Source organism: Malaclemys terrapin, chromosome 14 (assembly GCF_027887155.1).
Source record: "Malaclemys terrapin pileata isolate rMalTer1 chromosome 14, rMalTer1.hap1, whole genome shotgun sequence".
NCBI classification, from domain to species: Eukaryota; Metazoa; Chordata; order Testudines; family Emydidae; genus Malaclemys; species Malaclemys terrapin.
In genome coordinates this window covers 15,202,690-15,229,584 of record NC_071518.1, presented here as the reverse complement: position 1 = coordinate 15,229,584, position 26,895 = coordinate 15,202,690, and positions in this window count along the sequence as shown.

Genomic DNA, 26,895 nt, shown 5'->3' with positions numbered 1-26,895 from the left:
AACAACCTCCCAGACTAACCAGGGTAACTAGTCACTGCATCACTGCACTATGTATGTGCCCTGCTGCTGTGCCTGCCCCCGACTATATACCCTGCCAAAGGTGACTGTCCTGTCGAATTACCAACCCCCTATCCCCCCCTCCTCCAAAAGAACATGATGGAAACAGTAGTTAACAGAAACGTATTTTTTATTATCAACCAAACATGGAACTGGGAAAGTGAAACTTGGACGGGGGCTTGTGTCAGGCGGGAAGGAAAGAACTTGTCAAATTTTGGGGAATGAGAGCCTTCTGCTGCTCGAGCTCTCTGCAGGGGTGGAGTGAGAGTTAGCAGGGACTCTGCCGCCTCTCCTTCTGTGCACTTTGGGTGAGGGGAGTATGGGACTTGGTGGCGGGGGAGGGCGGTTACAGATGGACTGCAGCGGGGCTCTGTCCTCCTGCCTCCGTTCCTGCAGAACATCCACAAGGCGCCGGAGCGTGTCCGTTTGCTCCCTCATTAGTCCAAGCAGGGTTTGAGTCGCCTGCTGGTCTTCCTGACGCCACCTCTCCTCCCGATCCATGTTGGCTTGGTGCATTCGGGTCAAGTTCTCCTGCCACTGGGTCTGCTGTGCTGCCTGGGCTCTGGAGCAGGCTATAAGCTCCGAGAACATGTCCTCCCGTGTCCTCTTCTTCTTATGCCTAATCCGCGCTAGCCTCTGGGAGTGTGATGACAGGCTAGGTTGTGAGACAGTCGCAGATGGGGCTGTGGGAATGGGAAAAAGGGAGTGAATTCCTCAGAAAGATAAATGTAGTTGTGAACAAAGAACATAGTCTTTCTCTGTGAACAAGACCATGCACAGCACCTATCACATGCGCACTCAGCACAAGGTCGAATTCTCGGCCTTCGCATTCAGTGCCTGGGGTCTTCTACAGCACATTTGAGAAGCCTCTCAGAAGAACGGAATTTCTGTTGCAGGCAGACATGGTAAGCCGTGGACTTGTGGCAGCTTAAAACTTTAATATTAGCAATGGCCTCATTTCACATTGAAATCAATGTCGGTCCCTGCTGCCAGCAATTCGGCAAGCAGGAAGTCTGCTCCTGTCCCACACCCTCGCGGCTGTCCCCGGGAACGATCCCTTTCGGCTGCCCCTCTCCCGCCTCCACCGCGTGGCTGCAAACCAGCGGTTACAGTTCTGTAAAGGAACGGCAAAGCAGTCCCAACACTAACATTCCCCTACCTCATTCAAAGCAGGTCATCATGAGCGACATCACCCTCATGAGGATCTCTGACAGCGAGAAAGAGCGAATGCTCCGGGAAAGCCTCCAAAGACCAGGGCCGTATGCCGCCATGCTGTGCAGAGCAATGATTCCAGAGTACTTGCTTGTCTCGTGGCGTGGCAACGTGTCCTACTACGGAGGACCCAATAAGGCCGCTCTCCCCAAGAACCTAATGCAGCGGATTTCCAATTACCTCCAGGAGAGCTTCCTCGAGATGTCACAGGAGGATTTCTGCTCCATCCCCGGACATATAGACCGCATTTTACTGTAGCTGCTGTAGCAGTGACTAACCAGTAGAGCGGCTTGGGCAGGACAATCATGCAAAACCGGACATTGCTAGATTTTTTTTCAATAGTTGCACTGCCCATGACTGAACCGTTAAGCTAATCAAACTAATCATGAGAAACCCATTTTTTAAATTGTTAATATTCCTGTTCTGTTACAAATAAATGTTTAGATTTTTACAACACTTACTGGCTGATCCTTCCCCAGATTCTGTGTCCGGGGTAACGGCTGGGGAGGGTTGGTAGGGGATCTCTGTAAGGGTGATGAAGAGATCCTGGCTGTCGGGGAAATCAGCGTTGTGAGCGCTGTCGACTGCCTCGTCCTCCTCATCTCCTTCCTCATCTTCCCCGTCCGCTAACATGTCCGAGGATCCAGCCGTGGACACTATCCCATCCTCAGAGTCCACGGTCACTGGTGGGGTAGTGGTGGCGGCCGCACCGAGGATGGAATGCAGTGCCTCGTAGAAACGGGATGTCTGGGGATGGGATCCGGAGCGTCCGTTTGCCTCTTTGGTCTTCTGGTAGCCTTGTCTCAGCTCCTTGATTTTCACGCGGCACTGCGTTACATCCCGGCTGTATCCTCTCTCTGCCATGTCTTTAGAGATCTTCTCGTAGATCTTTGCATTCCGTCTTTTGGATCGCAGCTCGGAAAGCACGGACTCATCGCCCCACACAGCGATGAGATCCAAGACTTCCCGATCAGTCCATGCTGGGGCCCTCTTTCTATTCTGAGATTGCACGGCCATCACTGCTGGAGAGCTCTGCATCGTTGCCAGTGCTGCTGAGCTCGCCACGATGTCCAGACAGGAAATGAGATTCAAACTGGCCAGACAGGAAAAGGAATTCAAATTCAAATTTTCCCGGGGCTTTTCCTGTGTGGCAGTTCAGAGCATCCGAGCTCGTACTGCTGTCCAGAGCGTCAACAGAGTGGTGCACTGTGGGATAGCTCCCGGAGCTATTAGCGTCGATTTCCATCCACACCTAGCCTAATTCGACATGGCCATGTCGAATTTAGCGCTACTCCCCTCGTCGGGGAGGAGTACAGAAGTCGAATTAAAGAGACCTCTATGTCGAACTAAATACCTTCACGGTGTGGACGGGTGCAGGGTTAATTCGATGTAACGGCGCTAACTTCGACATAAACGCCTAGTGTAGACCAGGCCTTATATAGGCTCCTATTACTCCCCACCCCCTGTCCCAATTTTTCACATTTGCTGTCTGGTCACCCTAAGCCAGTGTCACAGATCCTAAAAGCTCTCCCTGCTGCCTATCCGCTAGGACTGCTGTAAGACAAATCTGAGTCTCTGTGCTCTGGATCTCCTGGGGTGTACTAAGCTTCTAGAGTCTCAGCAGGCTGCAGCCCTGGGTCCTCCCTTGTAGGGTTGCCAATTTTGGTTGGATGTATTCCTGGGAGTTTTATCACATGACATAATCTTTCATTAAAGATTAATTTTTAATTCCTGGAGACTCCAGAACAATCCTGGATGGTTGGTAACCCTACTCCCTTGGCCTCTCTGGCATGTTTCCTGGGCACTGACGCTGTTTCCCCTTCTTCCAAATGGGGCTCCTCAGCCCACCTGTCCTAGGCCCTAAGAATAATGCTGACCCTGAGATATCCCATTACTTAAATAAAACCCCTCTCCCAGAACTCCATCCTAAAAGTATAACATTGTTGGTTTCAGAGTAACCCTCTTGGGTAAGCAGCAGTTGTGAAGTGGTCAACACAAACACACTTTGGACAGACTAACACTTTTATATTTAATCATGCAAAACACAGGGGAGTACAGATCATACAAAACAAATATTAAACACATGTCTTGGCCTCAGTTTCCTCACAACTCCAGGGCATTCATTTCCTAGATTCCAAGGCCAGAAGGGACCTTTGGGTTGTCCAGTGTTCTTGGGGACATTTGGGTTCAAGGAAGTAGGCAGGGCCCCACTGCACCATGAGGCTTCTACTTGCTGGCTGAACCTAACCCAGCTTCTGTGACCTTGCTCATGCTTTTGCTTCCTGTCTGTTCCTGTTCCTGTGGGTTACCTTATTTAAACTCCTCCTGGTCACCTGGCTACCTTTGTCCTCTCCTCCTGTTAACTCCATTGCTCTTCCTTCAGAGAAATCAGCTAAACTGCTTCTTTTCTCTAAAGTTGCAGCTGCTTTTTTGCATAACGTTTTGTGAGGCTTAAGTACCATAATTAACTTTACATATTTCCCCTTGTATCTGTCTTGGGTGTACATGATACAGGCCCTGTCCTCACTGTTGTATCTAAATACATATAGGCACTCATTATACAATAGTTTTTCATAATACAATTACACAATATCAATCAGAATTCAAAAGTTATACACCCATAGCTCAGTTATCACAGCCAGTTCCAACATCTCTCCCTTCATCAGCCCTAGCTCAGAAAGTATGTCAGTAGAAGAAAGGAACTTTTCTTCTGTAGGGAGAGGAGTAGCTAGATGCTATCTCTGGCTGACCTATGATCCCTTAGGGGCCAAAGACAGATGGTCCAAGTTAGAGCAGATCCTAAGTTCATTTAATTTGTGCTTGGGTGGAGGCTGGGGCAGGGACTCAGGGAGTCCTAGCAGACTCCTTGAGAGCCCCACAGTAGAAGTGAGGCACTGCAAGCTACCTGGCTCATAGAATAGTTGCCATCTATAAAAGTGGTGTAGCAAAGTGCACACCTGACTTACTGTGGAAGAGCAAATAACCTGCTGTTTAGAAGTACAGATATTTGAGAGAGACCTGTATATAATCTGACACAAGATAGAGTTGGTTGGGTGGTCATTGTGCAGATGTGCAGTGAGTGTCAAAGGAGCAGTTGCTCTTTTTCCTCCCCTCTCCAGGCAATGGAGTAGCTATGGAATCATTGATGGATTTACTTTGTTCCAGGTGCTGGAGTTATAGGCTCTGTGACCCCAATGCAGCTCCTGTGTGCATGCGCACACAATGACAAGACTATGGATTCCCTGCCTCTCCCCTGGATTGCCAGTACCTATGAGCTCTGTGCAGGGCTTGCTTATCTTCTGAGTGGCTGCCTGGAATCCTGCCCTACCCTCACACAGTAAAACACCACCAGTTCTTCTGTCAAGTGAGCCTCTCTGGCTGCTTTCTGATTGAGTACCAAAAGGGTTATTCTAATGAAACACTATACTATGATACAGGAAGAGACAAATTTTGAGACTAGAATACAGGCATTCGTAGGTGAAGTCTCTATGGTGTGTTATGTTATTTCATTTTAAATGCAACTTGCCTACTTTGTGATGATTTTTATCACTTCTCTTGAATACAATATTCTCAGAGGATTAATCTTTCCTCCTACACTGCTGATGTCGGAATGTGCTGCTCTATTTGATGATCAACAATGGTGCTCTCCAGAAGGTGTTTTAAGGTAGTAGTGCTCAAAGGAAACAGATTTAGTAACAGCAGCAAACCAGTATGTTTATATACCTCAGGAATATATATATATGTGCAGGATAAAAGCACCACTACCCAATTTTTGTTCAACATGCTTACCCACACAAAATATCACAGTGACTACATCTTTATTTTGCTGCAGCTGTTTATGAAACAGGCAGCTTGAAAGTCGTCTATTCAGAATGGATTTCTACAATGAGTTTTTTGTTCCTTTGCACATAATCAAAGTAGATCCATAATTATTCTGGTGGAATAAGTACTGACCATCAAATAGCATTTTTCTCCATGGAGGCTGATGAGTCGGTGGGTGGAACCAGTACACTTACCGTAATATTTAGAGATAAAGTACTTTGTATATAATTTCCAACATTCAAATGCACAAGTATGTTAACTAGAAAACCAATTTTTTTATATGTCCACACACATACATATGCACACACTATTATATATATATTCTAATATATATATAATAGTGTGTGTGTGTGTGTGTGTGTGTGTATTTATATTATACATTCAAATGCACAAATATGTGAATGTGTATATATATAACAAATTTGGTTTTCCAGTTAACATATTTGTGCATTTGAATGTTGGGAATATACAAGCATTGGAGAACACTTTATAATACTTGTTTACAGTTAATCCATACCCCGGTAGAGGTAGCAAATGCAGGGAGAATTCACAGGGCAGTTACAAGTATATTCCCTACAACAAGGATTTTGCCATTTCTTAGCAGGATTCCTCATGGAAGAATGCATAAATCAAGAACAAAAAGTAAGAACAACAGGTAGGGATGCTGCATTATTCTAGTTCTACAGCAATGTAACTCCACTGAACTCAGTTAGTTACACTAGCAAAAAAACTGCAACAATGCAGTAGTGAATGTGACTCAAAGTATGTCCCCACCCCAACATACCTATTGCTGGCAACCACTTGCTTTTGATTAATTACAATTATCTCACCAATAGCGTGCTAAGCATGTTACAGATGAGAATGAAGTGAACATAGGGTCCCTGACCCAGAGAGCTTACAATTTAATTGTACTAAATAAATTTTTGGAACCTGGAACTTTCATGTGGACTAGTTAAGGAATATCTGATGTGTGATTAGACTCAGGTTGTCTTCACTTCAAAAGAGGTGAGATCCGAACAAAGATGAGGCATAGTTAGTTTTTAGCATGATGAAACTAGTCAAGGTCAACTTTTTACACACACACCCTCCCCCATCGAGGTTGACCTCACCTATCTACATTGAGTTAAAAACTACAGTGCCTTGAAAAACTACAGTGTCATTATGATTTTACATCAACTTAGGTATCTCAGTGTAAAAAACACACCTTGTTGCAATAAAATGTCTCTGTTCTGTGGAATAGAGGAAACCACATGGTTGAAATCAAATAAGAGTAATCAAACTTGAAACTTAAAAGAGGTTAAGTGACTATAGGTAAAATTGTCTTGGCTCATGATGATGATAATAGTTTGAAAGTTTATTCTTTGGAGATAATATCATGTCACCGAAATGGGCCACAAAACCGATTTACTTGCACATAGCAAGCTAAGTATTGCTAAGCATAAAGAACAGAACAGTAAAATAGAAAAGGAAATTACATTAAAGATTGTATGGGGATTATTTTCATAATACTGCCATACACACAAGTAGTGATAACTAAAGAGAGACTCTGTTCCCAAATCAAACTAGAGATAACAAAGCCTATATAAATATTAGAGTTAAAGAATGGTTTAAAAGCAGATATGTAATTGTTGCTCTGAATTACTTAGTATGCATTTAAGAAAAAGTTTATGCAACAGAGGAAAGACTGCCTCTGGCATATGATTCTGTTAATTTGGTTTAGAACAAAGACTTTTTGCAGAGGGTAAAATACATAAAGAGCCAGAGCAAGGATTTTGTTTGCTAAAAGGACAAAAGATGCACCAGAGAATGGATATAGTCCAGAAAGGGAATTGGCCTGGAACTGACATAACTTAATAACGAAACTTGAAAGAAAATGTTTCATTTGAAAAGATTGAAAGTGGTGTTAAGATTTCAAAAAGTAAGCGTGCTGCTGAGACAGTATCTAAGTGGATTGTGAAATATTTAAGCATTTGAAATGTGTTGCTCATATGGGAATTCATTTGAAATTGTTGTTGGGTTTTTATTATACAGTATGTTAATGGATGTTTGACTCTAAGGTTGCTTATTAATGAAGGACAAATGAAACCTATGCTTAAATGTTATGCCATACTGCCTTGAGCGGTCATCTTATCAGATTTTATAAGATAAGTAGGGTCAGGCTTGGTCAGTCCTTGGTTTGAAAACCACAAGAGCAGCAGGAAGTGGAGTTGGTGACACAGCAGATGGCACTGTACCAGTGCCCCAGGATAGTGTTAATGGATATTAAGCTATCTCTTGAATGAGATGTAAAACTGAGGTCCTGAACCATGGTGGCCTTTCAAGATCCCATAATACTTTTATAATGGATTGGAGGGCTAGACTTGGTATCCTGGCCAATTCCTAATCTGAGTAATTACATTTTGCATATCTCAAGTGCCCTGCAGTTTTTACTGGCTATGGTATACTTCTTCTAACCTGAACTATTGTGTAGTTTTACACAACTGCTGTGTTTCATTCCTTGATGTCAGCTGGAGTTTTATTTCAATCAAAATTGAAGCCATAGTGTGTAAAATGCTTTGGTTAGAAGGATGCAGATGTAATCATAATCACAGACATGGACTGACACCAGGTCAACTGCACAGAGCAGGTAATATTCTCAAGGCTGTTGTGTAATGAGGTAAAGAGTTGGTTACAAGAGAGTTGAAACCACATACTACAGTGAGGTAGGCAATCTGTGCTGAATCCATGCTGACTGTCTAATTGTGCAATATGTTTCTATGGTGCTCAGCCCATGGGATATTTTGTAACCTTCCAGTGTTAACCAGTAGGCAAAAAGGCTTTCTTACATGTGTCCTCAATATTTTGAAAGCAAACGTCTGCCAAGTGAATATCAATAGAGATGAAGCAGAATGATCATGAAAATACTTAGGCTGTGGTTCAGGAAAGGAAGTTTGGTGTGATGATGCCCAAGTCTCTTATTTTGGTGTGGGTGTTATGATGACTGAAGTGAATGATAGATAAGTGGCAGTTACCAAAGGAAGGAAGCTTTTAGTCACACTATGAATCCTTTAAAGGAAGATGAAAAAACACAGAACATCACTGGTTTTCTTTTTAAATGGACTTCATCAGTAAAGCTAAAGGAAGTATCAAGTAAGGAAATGTAAGTTAGCAGTGCAGTCCTAAGTTATGCTCTAAAACACTGCCACACTGTGGTAGTTTAGAAGATATAACACAAGCTGTTAACTCACCTGAGTCTATTAAAACCATTGAGTAGAATAAAGAGAGCCACTTGCGTTTTACACTGTAGTGGGAAAGGTTTGCTTGAGGCTGATAGTCTGCTGATACTCCTCTAGATTTTTGCTCCTCTTTCCAATTGCATTATCCCCTTTATTGGCTATAGCACTCAGTGGTTTTAGGCTCTTAATAATGAGCAGTTTCTCCTTCTGAATTCAGCAGGGGGAAGGATCATTAGGATGACTATACAAATTCGATCATGTTGCTTTCATCCTAATTCTCAAAATTCTCCAAAACTAGAAAGCATCATCAAACTCTTTATTATTTTACTGAGGGTTCAGACTACATTTATTTAGACTAATAACTATGTCTATTAACCAGTTCCCTAGTCCCTTATTAAAAAAAAAACCTCAAAGCCCTATAGTGGATTCCCATCAAGGAACCTCTGAAGCCCTAAAAACAAACTCCCCCCAATAACCACTCCCCCAACTTCTGCTAATCCCTTCTCTGAATGCTTGCAAAATTTAAACACCTTAAGAGCAAACCACCAAACAAACTTTTTAAAATAGTCTCCATCAAGAGGCCTTCATCCAAAACAAGCCCAGCAACAAAGGGAATTCCAAAGCATGTTCTTCAGTTCTCCCTTTAATACATGTGCGGGCTATCTTGAGCACGTCCACTTATCTTAACTGCCATGTTGTAACCCCGGAGGTTAGGGTTGGGAAGGTGGGGAGAGGGACTAGGCAACTAGAACTCAAGCCATTGAGGGTATGTCTCCACTGCATCTGGGAAAGAGCCAGATTCACACTAGCAGGGCTCAAGTTAGCACACCAAAAATAGTGTGGATGTTGCAGCGCTGGCGGGGGCTCAGGCTAAACACTCTAGCTCAGAACAGCCTGATCCCCTGAGTCCTACTTGAGCGGCCAGTCTGAGCCTCTACCGGTGCAGCAACATCCACACTGCTATTTTTAGCATACTAGCTTGAGCCTTGCGAGCATGAGTGTTTACCTAGGCTGGGAAGCTTGGTTCCAGTTGCAGTGTAGATAGACCCTTAGGCTTTTATATCTTAAAACGAACTCCCTAATCTGCACTTGGAAGTCAGTGCAGGTCATTGCTCTTTGTTATGGCTACTTTGCACTTTCAGATAAGACCCTGTTAGTTTTCCAATTACTAGTCCGTTATGTTTCACTTTGTACGCAGGTAAAGAAGCAATAAGGATGAAGTAACTTGGTCAAGGTCACTTAGGCCAGACTTTGGGGGCGGGAGGGGAAGCAGTCTTAACTTGGGTTCGCTAATCCAGGTTATAATAGCAGTGAGGATAGAGCTTTTAACTGGGTTATCTGCTTGAGTTCAACCCAAGGTTCCCCTATGGGATTTCACTCGAATGCTACCCAAGTTAAAAGAGGAAGTGGGTTCTAGCCCACGAAAGCTTATGCCCAAATAAATTTGTTAGTCTCTAAGGTGCCACAAGGACTCCTCGTTGTTTTTTGCTGATACAGAATAACATGGCTACCACTCTGAAACAGTGTCTTCACTGCCACTGTAATGCAAGTTAGCTAACCTGCATTAAGAACATGCCTTTTTTCAGTGTCTGTGGCAGACTCAGAAAGAGAACCCACTAGCCCTAACACCCACTTCCCTTCTATTAACTTAGCACCAAATAAGACTACTGAACAATCCCTTCTCTCAATATCCATTTGTAATATCAACATTTACACTCAGAAGGGTTAATTTGAATAGGGTTCCAAATTCTGCAGAAATTGAAGTCCTTTTTAGTAACAAATTAATATTGTTTTCTCTAAGTGTCTCTAAGCCTAGTGAAACTTTTTGAATACCCAGCCATATGGCTACACCAAGCACAAATTAAGCAAGTCTGACTAATTAAGAAAACAGTGGCCTTTTCCTGCTTTAATTATTTTTCTGTGTATTATGAAAACATATTGTTAATATTTTGCTACTAATAAAAAGAGTGCATGGATTGTTTGATATTCTTACAGTATCTAGTGTTCACCATAGATAACATTAACAACTTCAGCACACCTGAGGTATGCTTAGCCATCTCACAGCTTCCCCTCCCCCAGCCCTCTACAGCGCAAGCCACAAGTGAGGCTCCACAGGTCCTTGTGTTGATATCTCTGGGCTTTCCTTTGCCAGATGGCTAGGCTGCTATTGTGAGGTCTGTGTCTGTCTTTCCCCTCCCACCCCCACCCCTTTGGTATATCTTTAATTCTGAGGAGTTTGTTAAATCTGAGTACAGCATGTATAATTTCTTCATTAAATCAATGGGCAAGGTCATTATATGTTAAAAGGAGGAAATAACTCGTTCACACATGTTATCTTCACAAAACTATGAGCTGCACATTTCTGCACTGACCTTTCAATATCATTCAGAATTATATTCTGTATCCACTCTTCTACCATATCTCTTTCTGAGGTTACTCTATTGCAAGACAGACTTTTAGGGGCAAAATATAGACTACAGCTAGTGTTTTAAAGCTATTTCATTGTGTTTTATTTGAGACTATGATTTTCTGTCTATAATAAAGTGTTAAATATAGGTATTAATGTGTGCAACATTTTATTTTCTTAAAATGTATTGACCATATGTATATAAAATAGCCGTTCATTGGAATAAAACCTGCTATTAACTTTAATGCATATGCAGTTCACCACATAAATACAGGCCTCAATATGCTTTGCAGTACAAAATGGAAGTGCTCGCAGCTTTAATGTACTATAGAAAAGATAAGACATTAATATAGATTTATAATTAGAAAATGAATGGGTCTGTCTGATATTAGCAGGAAGAGATTTCTGCAGGATAGAATTCAAAGCACATTGATACAAAGATGCTGTTAGGATACAGAATACTGATGGATAAGCACCCTAACATTCAGATACTTGTAATAGTCAAACAGACTTGTTAGAGTAGTTGGACTCTGGATAAGGAACTTAACCTGGTTAGTTTTCCCATCTGTAAAATATGTATAAGAGTGTGCAACCATTTCATTAAAGCAGTGGTTCCCAAACTTGTTCCACTGCCTGTGCAGGGAAAGCCCCTGGCGGTCCGGGCCAGTTGGTTTACCTGCCGTGTCCGCAGGTTCACGATCGCGGCTCCCAGTGGCCGTGGTTCGCTGCTCCAGGTCAATGGGAGCTGCTGGAAGCAGCGCGGGCCGAGGGACGTACTGGCCGCCGCTTCCAACAGCTCCCATTGGCCTGGAGCAGCGAACCACGGCCACTGGGAGCCACAATCAGCCGAACCTGCAGACACGGCAGGTAAACAAACCAGCCCAGACCGCCAGGGGCTTTCCCTGCACAGGCAGTGGAACAAGTTTGGGAACCACTGCATTAAAGAGCTTTGAATGCCTCAGATGAAAGGTGTGATTCACAGAACTTTTCCATAGGGTCACTTAGCAGTCTAGTAAGAATGTGGTGAAAGGGTCTGAGTTTGAGAGTGGGTTCATCCCCTAACTCTTGGTATAAAAAAGAGGTTCTATAAAGTATCATATTCACCTTGTCATTGCCCCATTGTGTGATGCTGCAGGGGGTGTGATGCTGCAGGGGGTCCTTCTCTCCGGTACCTCCTGCTAACCATGTACTTCTCACTGTGTCTTCCAGGGTTTAGCCCTCTGGACAAGTCACATAAAGTTCAGTCCCCTTCTGGGGTAACAAGAAGATCAATTGAAAATTCAATAGAAACATCCAAATAATAAGAGCCTTTCATTCCTATCTTGGGCTATTATCATCCTTTAGGGTCAGGCTTCAGACTCACTCCAGTTTCAATAGTTCTTGCATTGGGCTTACATGCCCCTTCTTCTGAGGAATGGTAAAGCCCACCCTTTACCATGGATTCTGGCCCAGGGACTCTGTATTAGGTAGCTACATCTGCTTCTTAGATATACTGCTGTTTCCTTGGGCCACTTCCTACCTCTAAGTCGCCTTGTGCTGCTTCCTCATACCCTGCGTTTTAACACAGCCTCCCTTTGGTTCTCAGGCCTCTGGCTTTTCCCTTCTCTGCTGAACTAAGAATTCTTCTATCCTTCTCAGTCTCCACTGATGTGGCCTCACCTCAGGGCCTCTTCCGTAGGAGCCTGACCTGCTCCTGCCAAGTTCTTCCTTTGTTACTTCTTGTCTTTGCAGGTTTCCCCTCATTGTCCCCCTTCCACAGGGACTCTGACAGCTTCCCTTAGGGTTCTCCCCACAACTTGCTGGCCCTAGCTTAGGACCTCCTCCCACCCCCATGCTTCACCCTGTGGGTGCTGCTCCCTGTAACAGAGTCCTGCCTTGTCTGCAGTCTCTCCCTCTAGACTGAATTCCCAGCTCTATTTAAGGAGTCCTTCCTCATTTCCTGGAGCTGGGGTGCCTAGTTATCATTAAATTACCATGTCACCATCAGATGGGGGCTAGCTGGTAGGTCACAGCCAAAGTTCAGCCTCCCTTGCCTTAAAGGACCAGCCAACCTATGACAGGCTCTTAAAGTTCAGAGAAGACAAAAACTTCTGCTTAAAAAAGGATATTGGGTAAAATATTTTTTTTTTCCTGCAAAGGTCAAAACAATTTGAAAGAGATTTGCCTCTTCAAATAAGGCAAGGTACTTATAATGTTTTAAAAAAGGAAATGAAATCTTCATTGTAGCAGGCTTATTCATGTAAAACAGATTAAAATATGCATTCATAATATGTAAATATAGAATCAATTAACATGGAGTAATTTTACAGTACAAATGATTGTAACCTGCCAGTGTCCTCTGGGACGACTTTGAAAATGAAATGTTTCTTCTCCACAGTCAGAGCCCGGTTAACAAAAATCAATAAATAGTAAATACAGAGTTGTCTCTGGCCAAATGAGCAATATCTGATTAGGAGGACAGTTTAATAATTTTAATAGATGAGCTGAATTTACAAGGGAAAGATGAGTTCAAGGGTTCAAAGAGCTTTGTAGGTGTTACAGGAACAATCCATGCAGATAATTATCTAAACAGCAAACGGTAAAACTCGGAAGCAATTCAAGAGTGGAACTATTGGGACTGATTCTCTGCTGCCTTGCACCATATGCAGTCATTTACACTTGTATAAAGAAGGTGTAAAATACTCTCTCTCATTTGATGGCATTTTCCTCCCACTTTGAATTTGCTCAGTTTCTGTGATCACTCTTCCCCAGAGGTTTCACCAGAGAAGCACAGCTGGAATGTGACCCACTGATGGAGGATAGGATGAGGAAGTGCTGATTCAGCAAGAGGAATAGGCATCTTGCCCCTCACAATACCCTCCAGTCAGTGACTGTTACTTTTGGAGCTTCTGTAGCTGGCTGTAGGCCTCCTACAGAGGGCAAAGTTCTAAGTGCCTTGCACCATTGCAACACTATTCTGGTTGGATTTCCTACTTCAGGGGCATTGCACCATACCCTGAGTAGGTCAGGTTGCCTACCAGCCCCACGCGAGCAAAGTATTTAAGCACATGCTTCACTTTAAGCTTGTGAATAGTCCCATTGACAATGTTTCTGAACAATGGGAACAATTATCCTTTATTTCCACTTCATAGCTAAATTATTCTACACAATGTCCTACTGTATGTTGGAATGAAGGAAGCAATGAAACAGGCATTTAAGTGCCAAGATCAGTACCTACACAGAGGATCTGGACATCCTATTGAGGTGTCCATTTTTTAAATTTGGACCTTTGCACATATAAATAACCCAGACAGTTGACCCTCTTCTGCACACAGCTCATGCTCACACACATCTTTCTGTTCATAGGTGAAATGAAACTTAGAGCTGATGATGATCCCTGAAATATTCATCACTAGATCTTTAATTGTATTAATCCAAGTTGCAAATATCTAACGTGTTTCTGGCAGACTAAAGAGCCTGGCTCAACTAAGTATGAAACTATCCAAATTAAGTAGATTGTCTGAGGGTTTCGCACATTTGCTGTCTTCAGCATTTGAAAGCCGTTTCTCCTGAAAGTCGGACTACTTAAAATTCAAGCACTATGCAACTGAGAAACTCCAAAAAGAGGTAATGAACCATAAATTATTGCCGTTAGATATTTAATACCCAATCAGTATGTGCTCTCTCATGCATATCCCACTGGCATTGCATTCATTCTGACAGTGTGGTACTGGTTCAATTACTTTGCTCATTTACAATAAAAGATTAATGAAAAGAGGTATATTTTAGTTCACAGAGATTAATTGCATCCCTTACTTTCCCTACACTAGAAATATTCAGCCCATAATCCTGATAGCTTTTTCGTCAACAAGTACATGGAAAATTAATAGACTTTCTTCTGCGGGAATCCTCAGCGGGTTTGCAGATACAAACACCCAGGGAAAAGCTGACTAAAAGTTGGCTTTCTGATAGAAAGGAATTAATTTACCTTTTTTTCTCCCCTTCATTCACTCTGATGATACTTTGAATTAGCCAGCATAAAAATGCATGTATGTATTTGAAACCTACACACTTCTTGTCTAGTATGTGCAAAACTAATCCACGTAGTGTATTCCCTTCTGAGGTGCAATTGAAGGCAGATAGTCATAGTGAGGATTGATAGACAGCTCAAGCATTTCAAAAGACATTTTAAAAGGCAATAATATAACAGCTTTTCTACTTGCAAAGTGTATGCCAAGATTACTAGTAAACTTCTACATTTCTTAATCCTGCTATGAATTTTGTTATTTATTTAAATCAGGAAGACTCAAGTTCCAATGTGGTTAAAGGATGAACAGCTACTGGTTTTTGGTTTTATTTGAGTAATTATTTTTCCCTCTGCTGTGTGATGAAGATGTAAAACTAGCCAACAAGAAAGCTATTAATACACTTATTGTTGACACAGTGGGCACAGAAGAAACACTTCATACTGCCTTATTTATAAAGAGTTATATCTATTTTAAGAGAGTAAACTGACCTGAGGATAAAGGCAATAAAAGGCACCCTAGCAAATCACATTAAGCAACAAGAACAGGATTATAACAGACTCAAGTGTCACAGCGGCTCTCAAGCTGCAGAAATTGGATTCAGATCTTGACCACTCCACATTTACAGCTGAGTGTTCTGTTCAGCCCACTAAAAGCATAGGGAACATTTCCTAGACCCTTAAGAGTGAAATATATCTCTGATCTTAACAAACCTCAAAATATCTGGAGTTTGGGTTCAGCTTGGATAAGCATCCAGAAGTTCAGATGCTTTGCTGAGAACTCACTACAACTTTCTGGACCTCTGCAAAATCAGGGTGGAAATCTCATAATAACAGCCTTTCTTGCAATATTTCAGCATTTCTGGTCTGGTCCCTACTGAAAACCCTTAGTGAAAAAAGAAATTTAATCTGAATTTTTTTGACCTTATAAAAGTTCCGTTTGGGCATAAAAGTAGATGAAGGCTTTGGTTGTGTATCTGGGAGATATCCTTTTCATATCTGGACCTGTTTGCCTTTGCATGGTCATATGGTTATATCTCCCAGAACTGCCTTTGAAAATACATCCCTATTATACATTTCCAAATCCATTATAAAAATATAACAGCAATCATAGAAAGTCCACATACAACTGAACCCTAAAATGTTATCTAATTTAGGAAAATCCCCAATTTTTTTTTTTTATCTGAACTATTTTTGCATCTCATTAAGGTCCTGATCCTTCATCATTTCTGTCAATGTGAGCTTTGCTGATGAGTTTTAATGAGTGTAGATTCAGGTGCTAAGTGACTCGAAGCTAGATTGTACATTTAGGATCTGCTCAGAATGAGGGTTATTATGGACCAGCATTATGCCTCAGGGAAGTAGAATGATTTTTGGTGTTCCCAGTTGTGCAGTAGATGCATATAATCTGCTATTATATCTCTTACAGAGTATAGCATACTCTGCTAACCAGTGCAAATTTAGGGCAGTGCCAGGACCCTGCCTTGTCCCCACCCCTTTGAGGTGTTTTGTATGTGGTGGGCAGCATTCTCAGTTCTCACAGGAACACAGGAATGGGAATTATGTATGACCTTTACATAGGCTAGAAAGGGTCTTGATACCTTTCCTGCTAATTGTGCACATACAGGATCAGGCATAGTAACATGTAGGACTTTTTTAGTATTAAATTTGAAAATAGCAGTGTAAGTATATGAAGTATATAATGTTGCTGCAGATTAAAAGTTTAAAAGTCAAGAGCCTACTCCTGCTCTTTAGAATTATACCAGTTTAATTCTGGAGTATTTCTAGTGGCTACAGTGGAGTTTGTCTAAAAATAGTGCAGAATTACATTGGTATAATTCTGGCACAAGACAGCAGAATTTGGCCCAATATGCTTAAACACATTACTTAATGTGCAATGCTTTTCAAACTATCAACCGATGCAAATATACATAGTCTTTTTTTCTCACTCAGTTGAGTTTGGGACCTTTTGAGAGTGATTTCTCTGAGAGAAATTGGTTTTCCTGGCAGTCCCTTGGGAAAATTTTCTAGATGTTAATCACTGAATATTTCTGAAGGAGCAACTATGTTTATTTCCTGGTATTTATATTTTATTTCTTTACAAAACTGTAAATTAAACATAATTTCTACATGTAATTTTCTACATGCAGTACTCCCATTCAAGAACTTAAAATCTATATACTCTAGTCTAAGGCAGCGGTTCTCAACCAGGGGTCCGGGGCCCCCTAAGGGGCATCGAGCAAGTTTCAAGGGGGACACCAAACAGAACCAGCGTTAGACTTGTTGGAGCCCAGGGCAGAAAGTCAAAGCCCCACCACATGGGGCTGAAGGCTGGGTCTCTGAGTCCTGCCACTCGGGGCTGAAGCCAAAGGGCTGGTCTACACTAGGAGGGGGGTCGATCTAAGATACGCAACTTCAGCTATGAGAATAGCGTAGCTGAAGTCGACGTATCTTAGATCGACTTACCTCGCGTCCTCACGGCACGGGATCGACAGCCGTGTCTCCCCTGTTGACTCCACTTCCACCTTTCGCCCTGGTGGAGTTCCAGAGTCGATGGGGAGCGCGTTCGGAGATTGATTAATACCTGCCAATCCAGTGGGTAGTGAAGACATACCCAAAGCCTGAGCAACTTAACTTCAAGGTGGCCCCTGTGGCGTAGGGCCCTGGGCAATTGCCCTGTTTGCTACCCCCTAATGCTAGCCCTGGGTTTTATATGCAGAAAACCAGTTGTTGCAGCACAGGTGGGCCATAGAGTTTTTATAGCATGTGGGTGGGAGGGTCTCAGAAAGAAAAAGGTTGAGAGCCCCTACTCTAAGGTACTATGCTACCTGCCTGTGCTATGTTTCTTGTATGCAGAATGTTTCTTTGAACACAGACTGAATCTATGTTGAATTTCTAATCTTTCTTCTGATGGTTTTTTATCTTAGTAATATACTTAAGAGCTGACTAAAATTACATTCAAAAGAACTTGATCTAACTTGCTTCTTGTATAAATTATATCACTTGAAAAGAAAAGAGTTGGGTTTGGGGACATATTATATCTTCAGTTAATAAGACTCCTAATTATGGAAAAGTCCTACAGAATTGAATAAAAAATAACCTTTCTGTAGGGACCATTGTATGTAATTTTAATATAAAATTGTATACCTGCTATAGAATTCTATAGGATATTTTAAGAAAAAAACCTATAGAAAGAATATCATTCTTTATTAAATTCTATAGGTATCACAGGTCTGGCTGAGTCCCCGTAATGAACAGTCACTACTAATTGGACCAAACTTTAGATCCTATGTACGTCCAACCCCGTTGGGCCTGGTTAGAGTCCAGACACTCATTAGCTCTTGGCATCTAGGGCATGCTCCCAGGTGCAGACTCTCCTGTTTGAAATCCTTCCTTAGGCCATGGAACTCCACAATCCAAATGCTCTAAGCCCCCAAACCAGTGCTGAGACATCCTGAGCCTCCACAAGTGCTTATGCACACTCCTCTAGAATTCATCAGTGTAGGTCCTCTGACTTATAATTTAACTCTCTGGGGGCACAGGGCAGGTAACGTTAGGAACCCAGACATTGCTAAGGAGCTTCTTAAATGCACACACTTTACTTGTAGAGTGCACAGGAGAGTTACAGGTCCATAGAAAACAATAATTACCTGACTCAATCTCTCCTCGGAGTCCTCTCCACTCCTGAGAGTTCTTGGCTTTGGTTGGTATCCTTGGGGGGGAAGACAAAGCCCTCCTGTCCCTACTCCTCCAGTTGAGTCTGCTGTTTTTGGCAATGGACTGCCTCCCTGCTTTTAAAAGCAGGCTCTGGGACCTTTCCTATTCCTGTTCTTCTGCTGGAGATTTTCCATGTTCCAAACTCCCTGTGGCTTGTTGGACAGAGAGCTCTTAAAAGTCAATAGCTCTGCTGGTAGCAACCCCATTGTCCTACAAAGATAGAACTATTCGGTGTTGATGGCTCCTGTGATTGTCCTGTTTTAGCTTTCCAGGAATAGTCTGTTCTTGCTACAGGTGGATATTCTAATCCATACTGATGGTTAGTCATATATGATATTTCACAAAACCTAAAGGAATTGACACATTTCCCAAATGGTCACAATAGGTATATCAAGTAATTTGTTCATATTTTTTCGTATTAAATTCCACAGGACTTTTCCAGAAGGATAATCCAAATATTTATTGAAGGATCCATCTGTTGAAATGCTGTGGATGAATAAGTGTTTAGTGTATAACTTACTTCTGCAGTGCAATCAGTGAGAAGCCTTGCTGTTCTTGCATTAGCGTTGTCAAGTAACATCAGTCTTCAAAGTAAGATGTGTTGCAAAAGCGTTATTTATTTAAAGTATTGACTTTCAGGTGTGTCCTTAAGTACACACATGTTCAGAGCTTCATCTGGTCACAGCCTCTATTGAGAACCCATTATGTCATGTAATGTGATGTTCATCACACAAAAGGAAATTTTAAAAAATGATGTGAACTTATAGCGCATTCTTGATTAAGTCTCTTATAGATGTAATTACATTTATCAGGGTCTCTTGATTGCTTCCCCTGCACACTGATCCATCTCTGATGGGAATAATTTCTAAAGTTACAGATTTTTGACCATCTTCAAACAGTTGCTTTAAAAACAATCCCCAAAACAATCAGGTATAAAATGATTTGTCTTGGACCACTCAATTACACTGTCCAGGGACTTGGATGGATATATTTTATGAAGCGCTCATTGAATGAGTTGGGGCACCTGCATCCCCAGCAATTTCTCTCTCCCCACTGCAATCAGAGTCAATATGATAGGCTCAAGAAGGAGAGTAAAGAGGAGCATTAATCCCTCTTATTCCCCTGCTTGTCTGAGTAAGAGCTGTGATGATTTAACCCACAGGGGTTAAATGGGATGATTTAACCCACAGGGTCAATGGGATTCTTTCCTTTCGCTTCAGTAGGCTTTGGAGTAGGCCGTCATGCATGACTACACCTTAACAAAGCATACATAGCATCATTGTGTTAATTAAAAATCAGTCTATATTGATACTGATCCCTTAGCTCAGCAAAGAAACAAAAGCAAAAAAACAGAAGAGGAGCCAAATGATGATGAACCTTGAAAATATAATAAGTTGAAAGTGAATCTTCTTAAATCAAATAAGCAAAAAGGAATATGGATTAAGAAAGACACTTTGATCTGTTGAGTGCTCTTAGTGATCTACAGTGTTGACCTGGAATGTACATAGTCTTTGATACAAAGAGATTTCATACTTGTTTAATCCTTCTCATTTTCGGGGGGGGGGGGGGGGGGAGAAAATCACCCTGCTTTGGCTATGCAATCAAATGTAGATCCTTCTTATCTTTAAGGAGTTAAGCTGAGATCATTCATCTTAGTCACTCTACTTATCAACTAAGCCTTATTGAAGATCAGTGTTTGAAATAACCTTATTTATTAATGTAATAATTTGAGAGTGCACAACTTTACGAAAGACTGCTTGCCACGAGTAAAGAGCAGAAATAACTATCACAGTGAATTATTAAGAGCCATCCTTAGATATGACTATTGAAGTGTTCTCAGAAGGATCTCCCCTTAACAACCTTCTATCTTCTCTGTAGGCAAGATGGGAAAGGGAGGAGGAAGCTCCTGAAGATTTCTATGCTGAAAATATTCTAATGCCCCTCTGATTCAGAGACACTTTATTGTTGTTCCCTCACACTGGTAACTCTCAGCTCCATTGCAACATCAGAGCCAAGATGGGGTGGGGGTATGAGTTTAAAAGTTGTCAATTCTCAAGTTATTTATGCATTTAGAGCTTAGTAGAGAAACTGGAGTAATAGCGGACAATCATCTGGTTTACTGAAGTGGCCAAAAGCCATTAGACCTGATTTTCCATTGCCTTGAACACCTGTAGGCATTTATACCTTGACAAAGTGAATGTTAACTCCGTGTCTCTGGCAGTAGTTGTCTGATTTAGTAGCATTCTACATACAGTTACCAGATAGCAACTGTGGAAAAAAATGGGACAGGGGGTGGGGGGAAATTGGTGCCTATATAAGAAAAAGTCCCCAAAAACGGGACTGTCCCTTTAAAAATGGGACATCTGCTCACCCTAATTCTATACCCACCTAGCACTTAACTTCATACAGGTGTGAATGACTATACAAGGTCACGTAGTGGAAAATGACTCCCATTAAGATTTCTGCATATCTGGATAATAAAGCTACCATTACTTGATGTACATTTACTGATATGTCCTTGATTTTTCTCTACAAAGTTTAAAAAAAAAAAAAAAAACCCCAAACCAAACAAACATAGCTACTAGTAACTGGGGCGACTTTTACATTAGACAATATTTAGAGCCTAAGTCCAAGTGTAATAAATGCATTGACATATTTTAATGCTATTTAGTCTCAGGAAGTTTGTGTCATCAATTACCCAATGAGAAGACCATAGCCCACTTTCCCAAAATATCTATCTTTCTTGTAGAAGTTGACACAAAATGAAATCCTGATGTTTGTTGCAGACTTGAGATCTTGATGTTTGAGATCAGTTTTACGTAAACATGAATATATGGGGTTTCATCCAAAATATCTCACGATGTCTGTGGCTTGATGGATAGGACACTAGACTGCATCTCAATAACTTGGCTCTGTCCCCTGCTCTTTCACTAACCTGCTGTGTGAGACCTTTGGCAGATCCATGTTTGTTTCCACCACTACCCTTTATTATTACATTAACAAATAAGGTTGTTTCAAACACTTATCTTCAATAAGGCTTAGTTCATAAGTAGAGTGACTAAGATGTAAATTCTTTGGAGGAGGGACTGACTCTCACTCTGTGCTCATACTATGATGTCTAGAACAATGGGAATGTTTAGGTACTATTGTGATATTAATAAAAACAACGTCCTTTCCTGGATATTGACTAAGATCTTCAGAGTTATGCAGGATGTTTAGCCACACATCTTCCATCAATTTTAATGCAATAAATATATCAATCAATCAATAATGGAAGATGTGTGCAATAAATCACCTGTACTACTTTTCTTTAAAAATCTCAAACATTACCTTTAAATGGTGACATTTGGAGTACTTGCATCTTGCCACCAGTCACTGAAGGTTTCTGAAAAATGCAATGCCATTTCTGGCATTAGTGCTCAAAAGGCAGGACTTGGAGATATGGTAAAATAAATTATTCAGAAAAATCAATTCAACTCTCATCATTTCCACAGGCCTGAAATTGCCTCTTTTGGACATACATCCATATTTCCACACCCAACCGAGAAGCTTCTGTCTGTCTCAATAACTTGTTCGCTGTTTATCAGAAGGGGGATGAAATTGAAAAGATGATTTTTTTTTTTTACCTGAACTGACAAATGATCTCCTGTATCAAAGATGCTACTGGCAAAATAATCTCTACTGAAATGAGGGTATTCCAGCATGCTTTGCACATTTGCCTTTTAGTGGCAGAGTTGTAGAAAACATCATTTGAAAAAGTTTACTCAAAGGTGAAAAATAAAACATCTGTTCAGGAACATTAGCAGTGTTTGGGAGATGAGCTACATCACTAAAATGAACATCACCAAACAAGTTTATATGGGTAATTATCTTTAAAACTACAATAAGAGGAGAGGAAAAAGAAAATTAAGGGCCAATCATTTACACTTAGAGCTGCAAGTCATTATATACCTAGGAATCTATCAGACTGTGTGAACAACAGCTTAAGAACTTTCATCTGAACTCCCTTGGGAATAGTAACACTTGAATTTATAAGCAGCTAGACTGGTTCTGTATCCTGCTCTGATCAAGTGAATCTTTTTTCTTATGTCATTTTTAATACATATTTGACATTGTGAGATTGTGTTTGGACAATGTTGTTTGGTGGGAAAATACAGTAAAATGTGACATACTTTTCAAAGCCAGTTTCAGAAACACATTTTGGATTAGAAAAGGAAAGAAACAAAAGTTGGTAGTCTATTTCCTGAGTGGTTTCATTATGAATTCAGCAGAAAGCTATGCACTTTAAAGGACACCAACATAAATTGGTGACTTGTTAGCTTTAGACGCTGATTATTAATGAGCAAGGATAAACCTTCAGCATACTCTATTACAGATACTTGCTGGAAGATTTATGACTAGTCTTATAATTGTCTCAGGTGTAAGGGCCATATGACTTATTCAATTTTTTCCTTTAATATTAAAGATGTGTATAACAAAATGAGTTGCAGGTAAACATTGAATAAATGCTATTTTTTTCTGAATTTACAGCCTCCTACACAAAGTGACTCACAATACTAAAGAAATTAACCTGATCTTGGGTCTGATTTCTCATTCCATTAAACTATTTTATACATATGCAACTATTAACTTCATTGCACCACAGCATGTAGGCCCTCAGCCACTACAAGCAGGGGCTGAGGGAAAAGCTAGATCAGAAAAGGAAAAAACAGGTTGCCTTGAACCAGAGGAGTCTAGGAGGATTAAGCTAAAATTTCATTACAGCCAGTTTGATCAATGTTGTTGTGTTCATCAGCCACCTGTATTTATACAGCAGTCTTCATGAAAACATTCCAAAGCACTCTGCACAACAAAAAACTCACCCTAAGACTAACAGGATCACTCTCTTCTCAGCTGGTGTAAATCCACATAGCTCCAAAAGTCAGTGGCGACATGCCAGTTTACAACAGCTAACAAGCTGGTGCACAGTGCTTAAGTGCTTGTCTATTATTTTTAAGCCTGGCACTTGTGAACGTCACTTTGTGCCATTAGCTTATCGGCACAAATAATTACAGGATATCTTCCTTTGCAGGAAACCTTTTCTCTTGATACAAAAAACATCAAAAGGATTGAATTTTTCCTCACAGCAAATGCCTCCTATACCCTCAGGCCTGCGCCAATCACCTATGCCATCTACCTTGGGATGACTCTGGGCTGTGCCACTACAGACCCTGTGCCATCACCTTCCCATTAATCAAACTGGTGGCAAAGGCAGTACACAACCCACCCTGAATGGTGCCTTCTGATCCTGCTCTTTGACAGTCCAGATCCTACAATTAGTGTAGTTATGGGAAAGCTGGATATGGTGGGGGAACGGAGAGACAACTGTGCAGCTAATGAGTCTCTGATTGCATTTCTGTCAGGGAACCCAGCATTTCAGAAGCAGACTGGCAAACTAAAGGTGATGAAAACATGTGGGTGAATGTCTCTCTATGCTCCCAGGTGATGGGGGGGGGGGGGGAATGGGAAAGGATGGGCAGATGTTTACCTGCACTGAGAGGGCATGGGGAAGGAGAGTTAGTGTGTGGAGCCAAGGGCCTGCAGTGGAGGAAACATGCATGTGATTGTAACTAGGGACTTGATTCGATGTGCATTGGAGTAAATGAGACCAGGCCCTATCCCAGCATACTGCTAGTCTGCCCCTACCAGTCTTGAAAAGCAAGGTTGTTACCCAAGAGTAGAAAACTATTTTTTTCAGTCTTCCTTTCAAAAAAACTACATTCTACTAAAATCAAAGGTAAACACTTTAAATTGTAATTCACAATATTTTTAATGATGTCCTAAAACTTTACATTATTTCTTCCTTTTTTTTCTGGATTTTCTCTCCATCTCTCTTTACCCCCTCTCCTCTCTTCCCCTCCCCCCACCGTTTATTATAACTTTTTCACACTCTTAACATTATTTCATTTCCACATCAACTGTAAATATGCTTTAAAACCTAGCCCTTGTCTCTGCCACCTCAGGTATCATCCCCAGTTTCCTTCCTTCCCATCAAACCTCCAGTTCCTTAACCCTGTCCCCACCTAGCTATGAGAGAGGGGAGGCTTGAGCAAGTTTGGAAGGCTCTCCTCTCCAATTTTTCAGCTTCCTCTCCCTTCTCTATAGCAGAGCTGGCCCCTAGTGCTGCCTTCTACCCCTTTTAATAACTCCTATTACAGCAAGAGTGGATGGGACTTGCCAGAGTATAGTGCATCCCCCGTTGCCTTGTGCTGCCTGTAGGGTATTGAAATAAGTGTAACTAGGGTCTATCTTTTGACATCTAGTGATGAGCTGTGAGGGGAAAGACTTCAGGAGCAAACTGTATATGCATAGACACACCTTCTATGCCTATATGACTAGCAGACAGACCTGCCTTATAAAAAGGATAATTTTAACTCAAACGAGTCAAAATTTAACTTTACTGTTTAATGTAGGATTAATGGGATGTTGGTCTTATTGTATGAGTAAAAGGCAGCAGAAGGGGGGGCATGGATCAGTGTTCACATGTGTTCCCCGTCAGTACCCGGACTGAACCAGGGAAGTGCATGATCCAACTGGGAGACCAAATTTGGTAATGAATCTTGGTCTCGTGCCACCCCTGAGGCATGTTGTCCATATGCTAAGAAGGAGACAGCAGAACTGTACTTAGGGTGACCCCTTAAGTTAGGGCATGCTAACTGTAACCTCAGTCTCCAAGCAGGGGGTAGTGATGCCAAATCCAAGTAAAGTTCAGAGGGGTCGGGAAAGATGTTTTTACCTGGTGTTGTGGGCTCTATTTAAAGAATCTTAGTAACCATTTGACCCCTCCCCCTCTAGTGTTTAAAAATGGCACTGACCAGACTCAAATAAGCTGATCTAAGGGGGCTGAACCTTAGACCTTGCATGGAGACAATATTGTGATGGAAAAGCATCAGCAGAAGCCTTTCCCCACTACCCAGTGAAATCACCAAGGAGCTGAAATCACAGAATATAGCATCACAGCTAGAGGCGGCAGTGGCAGAGACCGTGACAAATGGCAGCAGCAGTGAGCAAAGGTGAAGGCTTCCCATCAGGGCAGGAGGTGAATGCACTCTGGGATGTTGCTGGTCTGAGACGACAAACCATGAGTGGGGTGCAGTGGAGGGAAAAGGGGAGTGACACACACAGATATTAATCAGCTGGATTTTCACATCAGAAGCTGGGAAACTGAGGTAAAAGACACTGCCCAAGAGACTGTGGGGTAGGTGTTCACTTATGGTTTCCATGCTTTTAATAATCATTGCGGTGTTTTCTCAAATGAATGCTGAGTTCTCTTTTATTAAAAATTCTCTTTTGTGGTACCAGATTCAGTGCTTGTGAGTGGGGAAGTATTAATTCTTAGAGGAGCCTAGGGTTGATGATTAGTTTCCCCAGATTACAAAGGTGGGGCTCAAGCTGGTTTTGTTTTGTGATGTTAGGAGGAACCTTTAGCTATTAAACATAGCCCTTGTTGCCACTGAGCCCATCTGGTAGAAGGGTTACACAAGGAGGTGACTTCCAGCAGTGTAACAGAATCAGGGGTGAAAGTGAGCCGGTTCGGGCCGGGACTGCGAACCGGTAAGAACCTGCACCAGCTCATACCCAGCCCACATTAATGTGGGCTGCCGCAGCAGCACTTTAATGTCCTACCCCCTTTGCCTCCCCTGTCAGCGGCCCTGCTGGTATTGTCCGTACCGGCAGGGCTGCCGCCGACAGGGGGTGGAGGGAAAGGGGCAGCAACGTTAAAACGCTGCCGCGGCAGCACTTGAAAAGATGCTCCTTTGATGCGTCAGCGCTTTAGGGATCCTCAAAGCACTGCCGCGGCAAGGACCGTCCTCACAGGGCTGCCCCAGCAGCGCTTTAATGCCGCTGCCCCTTCCCCCCATTGGCGGCCCTGCTGGAGCCCCAGGCCCTTTAAATCAACACGGGAGCCCTGGGTGGCACGGGGCAGGTGGTCTGGAAGGGCTGGCTGGGGGATGCTGACCCCTAGCCCCGCCCCTTCTGTCTCAGGCCCCGCCCCTTCCAGGGGCCAGAGCCGCCCTGGCCCCATACCGGTAAGTGTCTTTCAACCCTGAACAGAACGGCTCCACTATCCATGAAGAGAGGGGAAGCTCCCAGACAGGTGCTGCAGTGGGAAAGTGGGGCGAGGCTAGGGAATAAGAAAACAAGCCAGGAGCCAAAGAGCTAGGCTAGGATCGTGTTTCTGGAATAGGTAGTGTGCTCTGCAGACAAAAAGTGCCTGTAGGACACATCAGCTCGATTCAGGCCCCGAAAGTAGCAAAACAATTCTGCTACAGATAATGATGTTATTGACAAAGTTACCATATTTATTTCTGAATAAGACTTGGTGTGCATACAGCTGAGATGGCCAACAGGTACATTTATAATCCTTGAACCTGCCAATTTTGTCCTCTTCCAAGCACCCTAGAGATTTGTTTTCTCTGGAT